The sequence below is a fragment of the Benincasa hispida genome, chromosome 10 (genome assembly GCF_009727055.1).
Source record: "Benincasa hispida cultivar B227 chromosome 10, ASM972705v1, whole genome shotgun sequence".
Classification (NCBI taxonomy): domain Eukaryota; kingdom Viridiplantae; phylum Streptophyta; class Magnoliopsida; order Cucurbitales; family Cucurbitaceae; genus Benincasa; species Benincasa hispida.
In genome coordinates this window covers 46,953,590-46,970,725 of record NC_052358.1, presented here as the reverse complement: position 1 = coordinate 46,970,725, position 17,136 = coordinate 46,953,590, and the positions used below count along the sequence as shown (strand labels likewise).

At 32.6% G+C, this 17,136-nt stretch overlaps 1 long non-coding RNA gene across 11 annotated transcripts in view; it reads right to left on the bottom strand.

The window, feature by feature from the left end:
- Positions 1 to 11,556, bottom strand: part of LOC120087803 — a 29,447-nt gene extending 17,891 nt beyond the window's left edge. For 3 of the 11 annotated variants that reach the window (XR_005484687.1, XR_005484690.1, XR_005484689.1), the window contains exons 1-5: positions 11,213 to 11,556; positions 10,496 to 10,824; positions 10,229 to 10,380; positions 8,127 to 8,441; positions 6,009 to 6,703 (exon numbers count right to left, since the gene is read on the bottom strand). This is a non-coding gene — a long non-coding RNA (uncharacterized LOC120087803). Of the gene's footprint in view, positions 1 to 4,516; positions 6,704 to 8,126; positions 8,442 to 8,597; positions 9,558 to 10,228; positions 10,381 to 10,495; positions 10,825 to 11,212 lie in introns of those variants that run through there. The other 8 variants (XR_005484694.1, XR_005484693.1, XR_005484695.1 and 5 more) reach the window with 8 other exon arrangements.
- Between the last annotated feature and the right edge of the window lie 5,580 nt (positions 11,557 to 17,136).

Genomic DNA, 17,136 nt, shown 5'->3' with positions numbered 1-17,136 from the left:
ATGTTCAAATTAGGTGAAGAGAGAGAAACCGACAAGTATATGTGATATAGTGTCAGTGATTTTTCAGTTTAGAGATACAACTTTAATATTTAAATGGGTTTATATATCAAGAATATGAATACGTTCATATTCGGAAGCTCGAAAATAATGGAAATGGTCAAAGATGTAAAAAGTCAAAGAGTTGACTTTTGACTTTGAAAAGTGAAACTTTGACCGACCTTTATATTCAAATGTGATTTTGAATTTCAAAAAATGAATGTGCGGATTCATGCTCGGAGAGGTCAAAATTAATCAATACGGAAAAAATCATAAAAATTTCAAAATGTTGACTTTTGTCAAAGTTTGACTTTGACCAAATGACTATTTTGCCCTTTGACTAAAGTTAGTGCGAAAATCCAAACTTTTGTTGGATAATTCCACTAACAAAATAGTGGCTAGGTGTTGACTTATAGTGGAGACATTAAGCCCACTAAGATAGTGGATTATAGATGTTGGATTTTTATGGATTTGGTTCATGCAATTATTGCATGATTTTTTTCTATAAATTGGGCTTTTCAATTTGGTTTAAAGACTTTTGTCAAATTTAGTTTTTCAAAATTGGCCTGAAAAAAAGGAAAACCCAAAACCAAAATTCCATCTTCTTTTTCCCATCTCTTTCTTTCTCTCAGTTTTCTTCATCCACCGGGTCCCACAACCCGGTTCTGAGTCCAGAGGATAGTAGGTTGATAACTCTTAGAAATACAAGTTATTTATACTATTTTATTTAGATATTGTGACCAAAAGAAAGGAAAGTTGTGTCAATTGTATAGAAATTAGCTAAGAAATGCGAGAATTATAAATTATCGTCAATACACCCCTGACACCATTGCGATGATAGAAAAGAATATTTCAAGTCTGTTTTGCAGGAAATCAAGTCACCGCATGCGTTCAAGGCTCAAGATAAAAAGAACAACGCATCTACACCGCATTGCGCCCATCATTCAAGAGTGAATAGACGATCAACGCAATGATGGTGCATGCGATAATCGATCAAGAGCTTTGCGATCAACGCAACTTCAACCGCATGCAATAATAAAAAAAACAACAACGCATGCGGGCAAACGATCGAAGATGTGAAGAGCAACGCAAATGCGGAGAATTCTGACACGTGTACAGCTGACCGTTGTGCATTTCTGATGGGATTGATTGCGTAACAGAACGAATATTCACTCCACCATTTCAGGAACTACCTTAACAATAAAGTGGGGATCACAATGCAAAGAGTCAAAGCTTAGCCTATAAATAGCTCCGGCCATTCCACTGAAAAAGGATTCTTGAATACAGAGAAAAATGTATATACTGATCTGAGGGAGAGACTGGTTGAGCAACTAAATAGAGTAGATCCGAGAAGAATTAAGAGACAAGGCCAAAACGTGAGTCTCCGGGAAAAGAATCCTTCCGATCCCCGCCGTTGAAGCTCTGTACAAAGGTCACCTCTACCAAACGAGTAAGCCTGAGAGGGAAGCTCTTTTGTTCATTCATTCCACAAGCCGGCAAACAAAACCACTGTCCAGATCTGTGTCAAGATGTTAACACTCTTCTATATTTGTTTCTATCTCTTAATCATCAATTGTATTCATCTTCTTAATCTCTATCATTCACACCATGTATCAGACGTTTAATCTTAGTATTAATTGTTATGATCATTTTCATTCCCATCTTTCTGTCTATTTCTGTTCATCCATAATTCACTTTCTCTACGATGTTTTCTTAATCCCTTGGATAATTAGTATGAATTAAGTAAGTAATTAATTGGGTTAAGGAAATAATTATGTTTAGTCAAAGTATGCTAGACGGCATCTTCACCTGTGAGAGCAGAAGTGAAGATGCCATTCCGCCTATCGAGAGAGGGTTGGAAGAATGCGTTAACTAAAGCGAGAAGTACTTCTAGAGATGGAAGCAACCTTGCGTTCGCCACGTCATCACTGTTTCACCATAGAGATATGGGAACGCGGCCGATCACCGAGAGGTGTACGCCAAGGGAAAACGAAACCTTAGTTATATCTTTAATGCAATTAACAACCTTGCGACGTTTGTACTAATTATTCTTTCCCCTTTCTAATTCATCCATAAAGACTTGCCATTGCATACCACTATCCTTTGTATAAACTTCACAGTCAATCTCGAACTTAGCATCATGTATCTTGTATCTTGCATCACGTTAGCCTAGGTTTATTTTTATCGCAATTTATTTTATTAACACAACTTTAGTTTATCTGCACAATTTTATTTTACCGCAATTTAATTTCCTGTACAAACACACACCTTATTAATTGTAAAAACACCGGTCACATATATCACAAATGTAACACACTAACGACAACAATCCCTGTGTTCGACCTCAGATTACTCTGAGAAACTTGCGTTGGAATTATATTTGGTTTCAGCACAAGGAAACTTGTGACAACGCATAGCATACTACAAGCATTTCATTAATAACACATACATCTAGAAGTAGTATCGCATAAAGTGTAAATAAGCATAACACAACATCCACACTCCATCTCCATCTTTCCAAGTCATCAAGTTTATGGTAACATGAGCTTGTATGATTCACATTCATCATTGTCTACATCCATATATGCTTAGAAGGTACAACATTTTCCACAGTTACATAGGTCAAATCTAGTGGTGGTTCGGAAGAGTTCGGGTCAAGATTCAGCGAGGAAAAGCGGTTTTCGAGAGCTATAAAGGTAATTTTAATTACTGTTTTTCCTTCAATTGCATGCATCTTTTCCTTTAAATTAAAAGTAATTAGAGTGTAATTAGGTCCTTATTCAGCTGCGTATGTCTCGAGTCCATCATGTGGTATCAGAGCATGCTAGAATTACGCTCAATTGCATTTGGTGGGTGTTTTTTTCCTTTCTATTCAAGTGTTGAATGAAATATGGACTAAAGTGGATTTATTATGATTTTGGCATTGTTTTTCTTTAAATTTCTTGTGGAAATTTGTAATTGCTCACATGTTTATGAGCATTAATGTGTGAAAAAGGGTTTGTAAATTTGTTGGAGTCATTAGAGTTGAAATTAGGTTGTAATTTCTTGATTCCGGGAGAGAGGACAATAGCAAAACTGAAGAAAGATTGATCAAAGACCCGGAAGAGAGCTCCCAGACCTGAGCCCAACCAAGATCCGACCCGGTTCGGTGAAGCTCGCACACGCCAGCTGTCGATGGAGTGTCCGACCCATTCCGCGACCCGACCCGATCCCGCCTCCCGTTTGCTCGCGACCTACGATTTTCGTTCGCCCGACCCGCCCGCGCCTCCGTTGATTACACTACCGCACGTTGACCAACTAGTCCAGACGGTCTGGATCGATTCGTTTGACCTGGTTGAGCCGGTATGACCGGTTCAACTTGGTTTTTGGTGTTTTTGGGCCGGTTCGAGTGGTTTCTGAGTGGTTCCAGATGGTTCAAAGTGTTTGAAGCCGGTTCCGGGAAGCTGGTTGCTAATTTGTGTAATAAATGAGTTATTTGTTTGTTTTTAATGCCAAAATCGGTCCACTTTAGTGTTCTTTACCTATTATGCATATGATGTATAATGTTGTTTGATTACCTATAACTAAATATCGCGGCACTAACGCATTGTATTGAAGGATTTCAATGCAAGGATTAACGCTAGTGCATTAGACAAATGCCGAAGGAAAAGCTCTAGCGCATGGGCCATGCGTCGGAGGGAGTTCAACGCTGAGAAGATTCATTGCTTTAGATTGATTGTGTCATATCACCACTTACAAGTATGGGCACCTGTAGCAGGCGGCGTCTGAAAAGCTTCCACGCAGCTGGTGGCGTCTGAAAAGCTTCCGAGAGTCAGGCGGCTAATCAGGGCATAGACTTTAATGCTGACCAAGACATGGACTTTAATGCTGCCCATTCACCAAGTGGACATGACCAACGGCTATAAATAGATGAAGTCCCTCCAGAGTTAAGAAGTTCGAAAATTATAAAGATCCTTACTCTCTGTATATTGTAGTCATAATTCTAGTTCTGTAGAGGCTGTGCTATGGTGCTAGACGATCAGAAGGGTTGAGAACCACCACCACAGCCGGTCAGGGAGTGGAGGAAGCTAATCTTGAGAAAGAGATTGTATTCTTTGGCTTGACTCAGTTTCCTTCTCATTTATCACTTTCATTTCATTTGTTTTGCTTTTGTAAAGACTCTCTGTTTCTTTATAAAATTCATATGTTTGATCCATCATACTTGCCATTGTTTATTTCTTATTTATGTTGAATGCATTAATACGTTATGCACAACTTCATTCTAAAGCTCAAGCCAACTTGACAAATTGGTAAAAGCATCTTTAACTTAGATTGTTCGAAAGAATAACTAAGCTGCATCAAGTAGGATGCCTAGTACAGCTAGAGATAGACTTACTGGTGTCTATTGAATTTTGTGTTAAATGCATGCATCCTAGAGATAGGTTTTGTATGTTATTCGCATTGAGAAATGTTGAATCAATTCTGACGCATAAACAAAAGATAAGCAAACCATCCCATCTCATTCACATCACATCCTAGTTGTGTACACTCGTCTTAGACCGACGCGTCCATTTACATTAAACTCCATTCTCACATGATCCATCACTAACTACTCAACTCGTTTGCATCTCTTGCACAGGCACAACAATTTAGTGTAAATAACACATTTCTCACATTCATTTAGGAAAACCCCTACAGTAGATACAATGCAAGGTCTGCGTTTGGTTAATTGAATCCCTAAGTTCGACCCTGGACTTACTAGGAACCTAAATTAGATTTATGCTTGGGTCTGGTTTAGGAAAACTTGAACGTCATTAGAAGGAGTATTGTGCATTCTATGCATATATCTAATGCCCAACGCGTTACAATTATTTAAATGCATTACTTATATTTGAAACTTATTTCTTCAATTTATTTTATACAATACACTCCTAGAGCAAATCACGATAGCAACGAACAAAAATCCAAAACCAAAATTCCATCTTCTTTTTCCCATCTCTTTCTCTCTCTCGGTTTTCTTCATCCACCGGGTCCTACAATCCAGTTTCGAGTCCAGAGGATAATATGTCAACTCTAGTGTAGTCCAAAATAGTTCGGGTCGAGATTCAGCGAGGAAAAGCGGTTTTCGGGAGCTACAAAAGTAATTTTAATTACTGTTTTTCCTTCAATTGCATGCATCTTTTCCTTTAAATTAAAAGCAATTAGAGTGTAATTAGGTCCTTATTCCGCTGCGTATGTCTCGAGTTCCATCAGGTATTACCCATCTAACGGACCATGGTAGTCAAGTTCGCCAAATTTTTTCTAACTTATTTACTTTCCTTCCTAAGAACTTTGTAGGATTTTGAATGATAATGTTTTGAGGACGTATTTTGTATTTGACGATTCATCCTGTCCCCTCTTACCCTTCTCATGATTAGTCTGAAACGGCCTATGCGATTTGGGCTTTATGGCATGATGCTTAGTTACTTGCTGATCTTGCTCACCAATATGGGGTTCATCGGACGGAGGGTGTTCTTGCTCCCCAACTTGCTGGTCAAACCCTTCATGCCCCTCAAATGACTTATGGGTATCGAGAGAGTGATCATGCCCCTCAACCTCCTCAATTCTTTTTTCTTTAACATCATAGATCACATCGAGTCCTTCCAGTCGGTCCTCCTTGTACCTTATCTCCTCTACACTTGGTACAAGTCTCATTAAAAACCTAAGCGAATGAGTAAGTCAAAAGACATGAAACTATGATAGATGCAAATAATTACTAAGCGATCACTTACTTACCTTTTTGGGCCGAAACACATTCTTACTCAACGATTTATAAGATGAAGCATGAGAACAAGTCCATTTAAGAATTCTAGGAACTACAGCCTTGCTGACTTAGGTAACTATAAACTTACTTGACATGGATAAAATTTCGTAAACCCAAACCTATGATATGGGAGCTTTGTTACGCATACATAACACGTAGATTAAAGTGAAGTGGAAACGAAAGTACATACCTGGAATGCAAGTGCAAATCCCTTTATATAGTAATATGAGGCATGATGAGCATTTTCTGCTTTCATTGTTTCATGTGCCTCATTTTTCCAATGCATGATAATCTTCATGCTATTCAATGTATGTTTAGAAAAGACGGACGACTATTCATAATATCTAAAGACTTCAGGTTCATCGACAATCCCAAATGTCTTCAAATCAAATTGGGGTTTCTTATCTTTTCCAATCATCACCGTTTCGATAAATAATGCCAATGTAACCTTGACGACATCTTTATCATTTGTAAAAATGAAATGCTCGAACGAATTCTCCATGCCTTGCAAGAACTATCCTTATCATTTGGGTCATTCGATCCAAGAATGAGTTGTTGCAGTTTCTTACCACTCGTTTCTCTTTCTACTATTTCCTTGGTTAGCCACAACCCAGTTATCAAATTAAAATCGTCTTGGGAGAATGTTACCTTCTTCCCCAATATGTTGAATGATATAACATCTGGGTTCGCATCCATTACCTCCCTCAAAAGAAAATGGTGAAAAAGTTGCCCATTAAAGTCTAACAGTGGACCAAAGGTCGTTGTCCTAAACATTCTCATCTACTCTTTTGTCAACTTATTCTTAATAACCGACACAATTTTGTGGACTTAGCAAGAAACTATAGTAGAGAAATATTTCTCAGTAGGGACGACCATTTTAGCAACCTGTAACAAATGTATACATTACCACAATAAGTAAACGATTGCTTAAAATAACTAAATGATCGCATAATAAAAACTAAATGATTGCATAATGAAAACTAAACGATCGCATAACAAAAAACTAAACGATCACATAAAAAATAACTAAACAATCACATTACAAATACCTAAACGATCGCATAACAAACAAGTAAACTGCGTAACAAACAACTAAACGATCACATAAACAAAACTAAACAATCGTACATCTTTATCTAAATGACTGTTTAAGTTTCTCTAACCGATCATTTAAAGAATACTAAACTCTCACCTAGGATTATCTAAACAATCAATTAAGAACAAATACATGATCATTTAACAAAAGTTGAGAGATTGTTTAACAAAAGGTAGGTGCGAACCCTAAATGTGTACAAACAACTGTGAGAAGGTAGCCAAACGCTTAGATGAAAATGAGAGTGACGAGAGAAAACGAGAGAAACTTGAAAGCCAAAAATCGCACAGTGAGAGATGTAAACGAAAAAGTGGAGAGACGGTCTGAAGAGTTTTTTAAATTAGGGTTAAAATTGGTATTTCACATGGGCAAAAAGTTAGTCATAGACAAGTTTTTAGAAAGAGGTCATTCATAGAAAAGTTTTTGAGATTTGGGTCATTTTGTAAATTTTTTCCAAGCAAGAGGCAGAATAAACCAATGAATGAGTAGACATAAGGCAAACACCAATCTCATTTCTGAATAAACTTTATTTTTGAATATAGGATCAGTATGGAAACCCTAGAAGAGGGTGAATGGGGGAGGGAGTGGGGGAAAAAATTCCCCATGAGCTAAAAGGGGACGGGGACGGGGAATGCATTCCCCGTCCCCGCCCTGCCCCGTTTCTCATCCCCGCCCGATTAGGTTTTACATATTTATTTAGTATAGTTATCTAATGTTATGTTATTATTATTATTATATAAATACCACATTTAAATTTCAAATTTGATTATTTATTGGGAAACATAATGAATATGTTTAAATTGAATGTTTAAATTTACATTATATATGTGAATAATTTGATTTATATTTATTTCTTTCTACTAAAAAATTAATTAGCTTTTTTAGACAAAAATTTGAGTAATTAATTTTTAAATTCAAACTGTCATATAAAACTAACCATAATAAATAATTTAGTGATAAAGTTAATTATTTAATTAAAATTTGCTCGCATTAGTGATTTAAATTAATTGGCTTTTTACAAAAAAAAAAATAACGGGGAAAAATTTCCCGCGGGAACCCGATCCCCACCCCAATCCCCGTGGAAAATTTCACGGGGATGAGGAATGAAATGGGGAGCGTGGCTGGGGATACCGGGCATCCCCGATCACACCCTGCCCCGTAGACATCTCTATTATAAGCTGTGTTGGATGAGTGAACAGCAGAGTTAAGACATACCGCAATAAAAAAGTAAGCAACACCAGGGAAAAGTACCTCAGCTCTATTAATTTTGTCATCAATAAAGTAGTTCACGGTTGTACCTTATATATAAAAATAGTAAATGAATGAGCAAACTTATTTTTGCATCAGAGGTAGTCATTGTAATAGATAAAAGGACAAGAGATATAACCATCTTAGAGAGGGAGCAGATCAGAAAGCCAAAGTGTGCCAAGACTTGATGAACAGAGGGAAAAACTCCCCAAACTAGAACAACCTTCCATCTTCAGACTCTTAAGACAACGTTTATCGGAAACAAATTGACGAAGTTCACCACTACATATTATAAATAAAAAAGAAATGGCCAAACATCAGTCATTGGAACACATTTTCTGTTATGAACTTCAACTATTAGTATTCTTCTGGTAAAAAAAAATAAAAATAAAAACCAATTAGTACAAAACAAGGTAAGACATATGTATACAAAATTACCCTGCGATGCGATTTATTGATGATTGAGACTTAGTGATCTCCAGAACTTCAAGATTAGAACACAAGAGCGCAATGCAAGCCCAATAAATTTAGATGGAAATTGTTGAACAAGAACAACAAAGACAACCCCATTGTATGACAGTGGACAAATTTGATCTGAATTTAAAGTCATCAACTACACGTGCTACAATAAATGGTTAAACAAGAGATAACAAAAGATTCGACAATGATAATAAAGAATTAACCTAACCCACAATGCATGAATAACCCAAAAACTACCATAGTGCAACCGGATTCATTTAGACAAATAATGCATAAATATAAACTATCAAAGGATACCTAAGAAGTTCCACTACCATAAACCACTCATTGGAAGTCATAAACAACTAAGCTATGACTACCACAACTGCAGAATAGTTATAGCATTCCAATACTAAATCTAATCCAAAACTTTAGAACAAATAGACTTTTAAGATAAACATCTTATAAATACTTGTTATTAATGTTGTTATGAAGTCCTTTTTGTGTTGGATGCACCTGCTCCAGTTGTCAACCTTCTTAAAACATGTACAATGCAATCTTCCTATCTAGCCTGGAAAAACTTGTCAAACTTCTTAATGTTGTTATGAAGTATGATGAGTATTGAATCTTTGTTTCTGTGTTTCTTCTCTTGATGAGTTGTGAAAATTATGGAAATATTTTTAGTATACTGAAAAAGTTAACTCTTTTCACAAAGAATAGTGCACATTGAGCAAGTTCGTCTTGGATGTTACCTAGAAGGCATAACCATAAACAACAAAACTTACAAACTTACAAATACAAGAAACTAAACAAATTTATCTCCTCAAACAACAAAATTGTATTTTATAATAGAAGGAAAAACTACTATCCTCAATAAGCAACACTACAATTCTCAATCCAGATTTCATTTCCTCGAACAAAAGTCAACTTTCTTGAAATCTATACAATCAAAATAAAGTTTAAATATTAGAATTAATATGAGATCAATAGAAATCACAAACAACTTTTCACTCCGAGCAAAAAAAATATTATCACAAAGACAATATTAGTTTTAATCATTATGAGCTTTATTATGTAACCCTTATGAGCTTTGGTAACTTTGTTTTGATTGTATAGATTTCAAGAAAGTTTTATCGCATTGAAATCACAAAGACAATTCAAGAAATGTCACAGTTGAAGGCAATCAAAGAACGAAACAATATTGTTGAATCATATAATAAAATTGAATCACTAACTCAATTTCTAGAGTTCCTCAATTATCTCTCCCACTTCTGACCAAAGAAAAAGTCCATTTTGTCAACCAAACATGACCAATCATCAACTACAAAGACTAAAACCTTACAAGTATCTAATCAAAACAACAATCAAAAGAAATTGAAAACTATGTTTCCATCAATATAGCAATATAAAAAGAAATTCAAAACTACATTTCCATCAATCTAAACAACAAGGAAAAATTGCGTAATAAAAGTACAAAATATAAAAATTTTGTTATAAACGACCACATAGAAGCTCGAGTCACATAATAAAAATTCAAAGTATGCCAAAACATAAGTATAAGCATATGAAAGAGGAAAGGAGGAAATTAACATCCAAAATCTAAAACTCACATGATCTAATGACGACAAAATGAAGAACCCAAGAAGAATAGGGCCAACAGGGAGTCCTTTCCTTTCTTTGTAGCAGTCTCAGGCATAACCCCTCTTCAAAATGTTCTTCTTGAACCTTTTCACCTTCCAATCCGCAAGATGTGTGATGTCGTCTACAAAACCCATCAATTAAATCAAATCAAATTATAATTCAAAAAGAAGTATTTATATTGCAGCTAATAGCTTCATGACGCCCTTATAAGTTTAAAACCCACCAAATTAACCAACCTGGAGCTCTAAATTTTGGATGGAAAAGCTGGACGGATGGACGACTACAAATCTACGGACGACAGAGTCCCACGACTACAGATATGCGTTGTTAAAGACTGATAGAGACCCATGAAAATTGACGAAGACTGACGGGCGAACGGCGACTGAGACTGACGGCCAAAGAGAGATCTAAGCGTGACAGAGACGGACGAACAACCATGAACGGAGGACGGACAAACTAATTTGCACAGCCAAGCTTGGACGACGGACAACCTGATTCGCACGACCACAAATGGATAAGGTTTGGGTAAGAGAGAAATGAAAGGGTTTAGGCGTGTAGGCGCGAGCTGAAAATGAGAAAAGGGATTTTTCAATAAAGTAAGAAAAAAAATTAGACCTTCAATGTCAGTTTAAAACCGACATTAAAGATTCATTTTTTTAACCGACATTGTATATCCGGTTTCACTTTTTTCAACCGACATTAAAGCCCAAAATTCTTGTAGTGACTTTTAAGCACTCTATTTAATTTTAATAATAAAAATGGTAAAAGATACACAAATTAAAGAACTACCAATCAAAGTAAACAAATATGAACAATAAATTTCAAGAACAAATATAACAATTAATTTCATGTAATAAACTATAATAACACTATAATTGCAAAATTTAAAAAGTTTAGGGATAAAGAAATTAACATCGGAGATTTTTATAGTGGTTTGGTCAAATTCGACTTACATCCACTTTCCAAGCTCCTCTTGGGTATGTCACTATAAACTTGACTCTTTTCACGGCTTAGAGTCGAACTACTACAATGTTCTTTTCTCCGGCGTAAGAACAAACCTGATCCTTTTCATGGTTGAAGATCAAACCGTTACAAAAATGTTGTTATGGGTTCAAGAGTAACCCTTTACAATAGATTTAGAAATGAAGAACAAGATGAGAAAAACTCTCTAAGAGAGTGGATTTACAAATTGTAGCACTCAACAAATTAATCTTCACAATACAATAAATCTCAAGAATAAGTTGAAAAGAAAAAAAAATTAAGAGCTTTGAGAGAATAACAATGGTGGCTTTGAAGATTGTAAAAATGTGTAGTTGTTGTACAAATGTGGAGAAGATGAGTTTAAAAAGAGAAGAAAGTTGTTGGAAAGCACGTTTAATTTGAACCATTAGATATTGAAAAAGAAAAATCAATGGTGGAGATTTTTTTTTTTTATTTATTAAACTAGCCATTAGACACAAACAAAAAAAAGTAACATTAAATTTATTTCCTTTTTAAAAATTCATTAAAAAAAAAGTCCATCATGTGTAAAAAAAATTAGTCATTAAACACAAACATAAAATAATATTAAATTCATTTTTCTTTTAAAACAAATAAAAAAAAATAAAAAACCTACTATGTGTTATTTCTTTCATGTTCCAAGTGGTTGACACCTTTTAATTGGTCTACTTTTATGAATAGGTTGTGTCACTACTTGGATATTTTTCCATTAAGTTTGTTTTGGCCATAACTTTTTCATTTGAGCTCCGATTCACGTGATTTGAAATGTATTAGATTTGTTATTTCGAGCTCTATGCAACAGAGGCTTTGAAAAACTAAAATTATTAGTGAATAAGAGCAAGTTTGATATCATCAAAATATTAATCAATTAGTTAATTAAAATTGTATACCTCTATCATACGAAAAGGTAGATTTTTTTTATGGTACAAACACTGTACTAGTTGAACTATGCTCATTTTGACGAAAAAGTAGAATTTTCTAAATACTACCCTAGTATGAGTATTATTCTCATTTATTACGTTAGCATCTTTTTTTTCTTCAAAATAAAGTGGAATCATTATTGAAGAAAAAAGTTATAATGTGAATATGGAGAATCTTGTACTATTTCCATAATACAAAAAGAATTTCTGCGTGCGAAAGACATGTGGACCATTTATTTTGGAAAAGTCCTGTCTTTATCGCAATTATTGTCCTCTATTATTATGTTTTCTTTGAAAAAGATTTGAAAGGAATAAAAAAAAAAGGAATAAAAGAAAAAATGTAAAGCAATTCTTTCAATTCCAATCCAATCTTCATGAGATCGAGTCAATTAGAGTTGTCTAATCTTGTTCGGAATCGTCTCAACCATACAAAATTAAATGACATTGATGTGTTTGGAATAACTTATAAAAATTGCTCTTTAAAAAAAATCATTATAATATTTTAGAAAAGCTAAGATATTGTTTGAAAATATAATCATTTGATTTTTGAAAATTTAGCCTCTATTTGATAACTATTTGGTTTTTAAGTTTTAAAAATTAAGTCTATAAACACTCGTTTCACCTTTAAATTTCATGTTTTGTTATCAACTTTTTACTAATATTTTTAAAAACCAAGTAAAATTTTGAAAACTGAAAAAAGTAGTTTTCCAAAACTTGTCTTTGCTTTTGGAGTTTTGCTAAGAATTTAACTATTATACTTAAGAAAGATGTAAATCATTGTAAGAAAATAAGAGAAAATAGACTTAATTTTCAAAAATCAATAACAAAAATTGAAAATGTTACCAAACAGGGCCTTAATCATTTTTTTCTAATTTAAGCTTATAATAACATTACTCTCAATTATATATTTATTGATTTTATAATATACTTTTATAGGAGTGTTTTTAAAATCCAACCAAGTTTTAAAAATTAAAAATATTTTTTCAAAACTTATAGTTTTCAAAATTTATCTAAGAATTCAAGTGTCTAATTAGTTGGAAAAGATGAAGACCGTGATAAAAAAAATGATAAGAAACAAGCATAATTTTCAAAAATCAAAATTTATCAAAAGAATCTAAATGATTATCAAATAATACTTAATTAACTACAGCGGAAATGAGATGATCTTAAGTTTGGGTAGATGTTTGCATGAGCAGTATCCAATAGTATCTGGTAAGTCTCAATTTGAGACGTAGTAACTCTAAAACTTATGATCCTATTTGATAACCTTTAATTTTTTTTATTTTTAAAAATCTGTTTTTGGTTTTCAGTTTTTTAGAAATAAAAATCATATATGTTTGATAACTGTTAAAAAATATGTTTGATAATTGTTTTAGTTTTTTGTTTTCTAAAATTTGAAAACCAGAAAAATGTTAGATGACTTTTTTAGTTTTATATTTTCTAATAAAAATAAAATCAAACATTTTTGGCAATATTTTCCATCTAGCGTACATAATTATAAAATTATATATTTATTTTTAACATTTAAAAAAAAAGTTCATATTGATAAAATAATCCCCTCCCAACAATTCATTCTCAAAATCCATATGCCAGTCCCAATACCTATATTAGGTTGGATCATGATGTAGAAACTGAGGCCCCGTTGGCTCACAAGTGGAAGTTCCCCACGTCGACCAAGAAAAATAACAAAAATAATATATCGGCAAATACATGAAAATAATATCACTTTTGTAAAAGAAAATTCCAAGAGAATAAGAAAACAAAGAAAACAAATAATCTAACCTAACAAATTCACCATGTTTCTTTATGACAAATTTGTTCTCTATACAGTGCTCAAAGTGTCATAAAAATTGTCTTCTAAGATAGAACAAATTAATAACCCGTGAATGCTTCAACTATGAGACTCCATAAACACTACAATTTATGAAGAGATGGAGATTTGGGGGAACAATTCTAGATATTTTTATAGACTATTTATGTATTATAAGAAAATGTGTATCATTTGATTAAGGCGTTGTGTCATTTTAAAAAATGCACTCTCTTATGAAGTGTTGTGGTATTTGTAATTAAAAATAATAATTTTATGTATATCATTCCACAATTTTAACCTTTAAATTTTGTATCTTAAAAAGATTAATTTTGAAATTATTTAAAATTTTTGAAGTTATTCTTGTTAGGAGAAAAAAAAAAAGGAGAATTGAAGTTTTAAAAAATTATTTTCAAAATTACTTAATGTTTACCCTCCAAGTTCATTAAAAATTAGAAAATATTATTATAAAATGGAAAAAAAAAAGTAAAACGGATTATATTTACCCTCCAAGTTCATTAAAAAATTAGAAAATTATTGTGAAATTGATGAGCACAACGAAGCACAAAGAATATGCAGAAAATATAATATAATAATATATAAAATTATAAATAAATAAATATAATATAATATAATAATAAAATAAAGGGATTTTTACCTAAGAAGCTTATCTTTGGCCATATATTTTCATAAATGTCTTTAAATTTAATTTTTTTTTCAAAAAGGATTTTTTTAGTGTTATTTTTTAACAGATTTACCATTTTTTTATATTTATCTATATTCATTATATATATATATATATATATATATACTTCTTATTTTCGAAGCCACTTTAATGATTGAATAATCCACATCACTTCTGCTTCTGGAGGGAGAAGATACATTTACTATAAAGAGAAAAATGTATTTAATATGGTTTTTTTTCATTTATCAATTGGAGAGAGAAAATGTATTTATTTTAATTTTTTTCTATTTTCCAATTTGGAAAAAAATACATTTAATGAAATTTTATTTTCTATTTACGTTAATTTTCACATATCAATTTATTGTTTTTTATGGATTAATGGTTATTTCAAATATACCTTATAACATTTTGACAGATTCATAATTATTTTAGATGTATCTTGGAACATTTTGTTAGGTATTTGAAAATATTCTAACCAATATATGAAATATACTACTGTTTATAAATTAGATATTGACTCAATGCTTGACATAATCACATTATAAACCAATATATGAAATATACTACAATATATAAATATTCATAAATTTCATTTACACCATAGTATGTATATCATAATACAATAATTCTAAACTAAAAAAAACACTAGTTTATATTAAATAAATGAATACATATACTGCAGTATATATCAAATTTCCTATAAAAGCTTAATATATATATATATATATATATATTCACAATAATATATAAAAAATACAGGAAAAAATAAAGTCCATATTGTTGGGGTTTTTAATAAATACCCTCCATCTTTCATCTCTTATTGTTCAGCCATTGCCGCCACGGACTCTCTCCCTTGTCATCGTCAACAACAGATTTGCTCGCCCCATCGGTGTATCGATCGAGTCGTATTAAATCTGCTCAACCGCTGTCACCATCAATTTACCCCACGCCATCGATTCGTCCCAAATCGTTCATGTCACTCGTGATTTCGTCCCACGTCATCGTCTACCTCTTGCAACTTCACACCACCGAAAGGAGAAAAAGGAGAGGGAGATTGGGAAGGAGAAAAGAGAGAAGAGGAAGAACTTGGTATAAATTATAGGGGAGAGAATATATGCGCATGGAGGAGAGAGAATATGCATTAGGATGAGCGAGAGTATGCATGAGGGGGAGAAAAATATGCATGAGGCGGTGAGCTATACTGGAAGAGAGAGAATAACCGAATTAAAATAGATAAATAGAATAATAAACATATACATATACATATATATATATACATATACAATATATAATATAATATATATATATATATATATTATAATTTATAACGCGATAGGAGCGCCTAAATTTAAATAGCCACTGATTATTAGTATAAATAGGGAGATCAATAGGTCTTTTTTGTAAAAAATAAAATATCCAAGACATTAAGGTAATATGTGTCTATTCTTTAGGTCTTTTATGTAGAAATCCCTAAAATAAGATAACTAAAATTATGAAAATTTAATAATATGAAATTTAGTGAAATTTTGAAGTGGATTTCTTACCAATGTGTGTGATTTTAAGATTCGTCAAATGCCACTATTTATAAGCAAAATGGAAAATAGGATATGGTCTTACATGGACACCAAACATGAATAACTATAAGACATATTGGCAACATGAAGATTGACACATGGCTTTTAGGACATTAAGCAATAGGCATCTATTTATTTTTATAATATTTATAATACTCCCCCTTAGATGCTCATATATATATATAATATACCTCATTATAACCTTACTAGGAAAAACTCAATGGGAAAAAACTCTAGTGAAGGAAAAAGAGTACATATTTCATATAATATACTCATAAAAGAATACAATATATTTACTTTCCCTCATGAAACATCACCTAAAAGAATACATTCCAATGTTATGCACCAATTTTTTAAAAGTTGTGGTCGATAATGTCTTTGTAAATAAGTCTATCAGGTTATCCTTTGAACAAATTTGTTGTACAGTTATATCGCCATTTTTTTTAAGATCATGAGTGTGGAAAAGCTTCGGTGAAATATGTTTTGTTCTATCTCCTTTAATATATTCTCCTTTGATTTGGGTTATGCAAGTTGTGTTGTCTTCTTATAATATTGTTGGAAGATTTTTATTAGAAGACAACCTACATGTTTCATGAATGTGCTGAGTCATTGATCTTAGCCATACACTTGACTAGCCTCATGAGTTGCAAAAATTTCAACATGATTTGAGGAAGTGATCGTTGTGATATGTTTCACCTATCCTCATGATATAGCAATTCCTCCATATATGAACAGATAACCTGTGTGAGATCTAGTTTTGTGTGGATAAGATAAATATTTAGAATTTGCATAACCAACTAGGTCAAAATTTGATTTATTTAAATGAAACAAACCCATATCGATTGCTCCTCAAAGATAATTGAGTATATACTTAATTCCGTTCTGATGTCTT